General features: G+C 43.3%; 1 long non-coding RNA gene across 1 annotated transcript; it reads right to left on the minus strand.

The window, feature by feature from the left end:
• Positions 1-1,554: 1,554 nt before the first annotated feature.
• LOC132620607 (uncharacterized) lies at positions 1,555-1,947 on the minus strand. Its single transcript, XR_009575053.1, has 2 exons — positions 1,878-1,947; positions 1,555-1,623 (listed from the first exon to the last, which is right to left on the minus strand). It is a non-coding gene; the product is annotated as an uncharacterized LOC132620607 (long non-coding RNA).
• Positions 1,948-3,653: the final 1,706 nt, after the last annotated feature.

Below are 3,653 nucleotides of genomic sequence, written 5' to 3' on the forward strand. Positions count from 1 at the left end.
CTCCCAACACAATGTCTCTGTCCCCTTCGTCATTTAAGAGTTTGGAGAAGTATGACTGCCATCTCCGTCTAATGAGAGTCTCCTCTACCAATACTTTGCCATGCTCGTCCTTGATGCACTTCACTTGAACCACATCACGTGCCTTTCTCTTCCTCGCCTTGGCTAGCTTGAACAATTTTTGATCCCCTCCTTTCTCTTCTAGTTCAGCATAAAGGCGTTCAAAAGCTGTCGTTTTTGCCGTCGAAACCTCTAACTTCGCCTCCTTCCTCACCATCTTATAAAGTTCCCTATTCGTCCACTGCTCCACCTCATCCTTGCTTTCTATCAACTTCGCATACGCCACCTTCTTTGCTTCCACCTTCCCTTGAACTTCTCCATTCCACCACCAGTCCCCTCGATGCTGACCACGACTACCTGTCGAGACCCCCAACACTTCCCTTGCTACCGCCTTAATGCAACTAGCCGTCCTATCCCACATACTTGTCGCATCCCCACTACTATCCCAGGCCTCCATAACCTTCAATTTCTCTCCCATCTCCACGGCACTAGTTGTGGTCAAACTCCCCCATCTGATCCTAGGTCGGTCATCCACGACCCTCTTCTTCCTCGGCATCTTGATCCCTAGATCCATCACCAAGAGCTTATGTCGGGTTGTAAGATAGTCGCTCGGAATGACCTTACGGTCTTTGTACAGACCTTTATCGTCCTTCCTAAGGAGTAAAAAGTCAATTTGGGTCTTAGCCACTGAACTACGGAAGGTTACCAAGTGCTCCTCCTTCTTTGGGAAACTCGAATTGGCTATTACCAACCCGAAAGCTCTTGCAAAATCCAAAAGTGAGACTCCTCCTCCATTCCTGTCCCCGAAGCCAAAGCCTCCATGCACATTATCATGACCTCCCGAAATAGGCCCGATGTGCCCATTGAAATCACCTCCCACGAATAACTTCTCAGTAGGCGGTATGCCTCCCACTAATTCATCCAAATCCTCCCAAAAGCGCCTTTTCTCCTCCTCGCCTAAGCCCGCTTGCGGCGCATAAGCACTAATAATGTTCAAAGTGAGTCCTTCAACGACCACATTAATCGACATCATCCTATCAGTGGCTCTCCTAACCTCTACCACCTGGTCTCTTAAATCACTATCTACTAAAATGCCCACCCTATTTCTATACTTCGACCTACCAGAGAACCACAACTTATACCCGTCTACCTCTTTAGCTTTAGGACCTACCCATTTAGTCTCTTGGACACAAGATATATTAATCTTCCTCTTCTTAAGAATCTTAACTAGCTCTATGGACTTTCCTGTTAACATCCCAATGTTCCAAGACCCTACTCTCAACCTAGAGGCTCCTTTAACCCACTTACCCCTCCTAACCCTCGCCCCCGTCCCCGAACGAGAACATGCCCCTAGTCTACCATCACTAACCAAAGCCACGAAAATAAGTATGAACTAATAAATTATTCAAAGGTCTAAAGTCAGTAAAATATAACTACAAGTGTATAGACAAATAGTGGATATGGCAACCGGAGGTACCAACTCCAGTTGAACTGAACCTGGTTGTCGCCGGAAAACACTGTTCACGGTCGAGTACTGTTCACTGCCGGAAAAATGTTCACAAATACCTGAAAGGGAGAAGAGAATAGGAGGAAAAAAAGAAGAAAAGAAAAATAAAAGAAAAAGGGAAAAGGAGAGAGAAAGAGAGGGCTGGCCGGAAAAAGACACCGGAACAAGTCGCCGGCGATGGCGCAGCGGCGTACTGGCAGCGCCAGGAGCAGATTAAAAAAAGGAAAAAAAGGAGAAGAGAAGAAGAAGAGGAGAAGAAGAAAAGGAAAGAGAGAAGAAAAGTAAATCTAGCCGGAAAAGTGGCCGGCGTTACCTGGTCGCCGGCGTCACCTGAACAGTGGTGACGTATGGTCGCCGGACGGAGTGGTGGGTGGGCAGATCTGGTCGTTGCGAGTAAACTGAGGACGAGAGTTTACTTCATTCGCCGACGATATTTTGAAGACGAGATAACGGCGTCGATGAGATGAGGGCCAGTTTATCCCTTCTTGTTGGCAGTAGAAAGAGGATGCAGTATCTAGAGATAATTGGGTATTATTTCCCCTATTTTATCTATGTTTACCCAATTCTAAAACAAATCCTAATGAACAATAACATCATCCATAATACCATAATTAAGAGACTCCATTCAAGTTATGCTCCATTCAATCCCCAAAACTCCGTTTCATAGCGAACCCATAAGAATAATTTTAACAAAACTCCATATACACTTGTATATAATGCCTTCTCATCATCATTATTACCCCCATAACAAGATTATACTCATAACATGCCAAAAATTATAACTCAAGTTACTCTATAGCTCAAAATACCCTCAAACTCATATATGAACTCTCTTTTCATTTTTCCTCCTTTAACCAAGTTGTATTACAATCAAACAACCTTAACTATATGCAATAGATGTAAAAACTTACCTTAATCACACAAGAACAAGGCTTGGATAAAATACTCCACTAGAGTGAAACCTCCAACTTCAACAACAAAGGAAATCTTAAGCTTCACAAACCCTAGTAAGCTTTCTAGCACTTGAACCTCTTGATCCTCTTGGGTTTGGTATGGATTAATACATAAACTTCGGGAGAGGGTTTTGGAGAGCTCTAGGGTCTGAAATGGGGAAATAATGAACCCAAATGGGGAAAAATGAAATATAAAGCTTCACTTAAAATCCCGCCGACAACTTTTATGGCCATTTTGACGGACCGTCAAACATCCCGCGGACCGTCAAATGGACCGTCAAATAGCCCAACCAATTAGACCTCTCTGTGACCATTTCACGGTGGTGGCTCCACCATTTGATGGGCCGTCAAATATCCTATGGTCCGTCAAATGGATCGTCAAAATGCCCTTCTGCTAACTTGCTCTCTTTGATTCATTTTAACATCTAATCCTTCCAATCCTTATGGAACCCTCTTGGCACTTCTGTAAAACTTCATAAACCATATAAAAGGCCCTAGAGATCCTTCTCAAGGCATTACTAAACAATGTATAACTCAAATGATGCAAAATCTTCCCAAAGCATGACTTAAATTCCAATTCCTTTGACGAACTCACTCCCACCGATTCATATGACTCCAAAACCTTAAGGTACGCACCTAAAGTTATCAAATACCCTCCTTAACCTTATAAGGGATTCATGTCTACTTTAGGCTTGCGTTAGTCTACTCGTAATACAACGACGCGAAATTTCCAACATGTAACATTACCCATAGATTTCCGGCTCAATGCATCAGCAACAACATTCACCATACCAGGATGATACAAGATGTTCAAGTCGTAATCTTTCAACAACTCTAACCATCTTCCCTGTCTGAGATTCCATTCTCGCTACTTGAAGATATACTGCAGGATTTTATGATTGGTGAAAACATCACAATGCTCCCCATACAAGTAATGACACCATATTTTTATTGCGAAAACCACAACAGCCAATTCCAAGTCATGAGTTGGATGATTCTTGTCATGACCCAATGAGAGGGCCATGACGGGTACCTAGAGATAACTACCGAGCACCACCCATCCGACTTATCAACAAACTCAACCTAAACGTACACAATTTCTAACACAAACTTATCATGAAATGATCCTCAAATAT

The sequence above is a fragment of the Lycium barbarum genome, chromosome 2, assembly GCF_019175385.1.
Source record: "Lycium barbarum isolate Lr01 chromosome 2, ASM1917538v2, whole genome shotgun sequence".
Lineage (NCBI taxonomy): Eukaryota > Viridiplantae > Streptophyta > Magnoliopsida > Solanales > Solanaceae > Lycium > Lycium barbarum.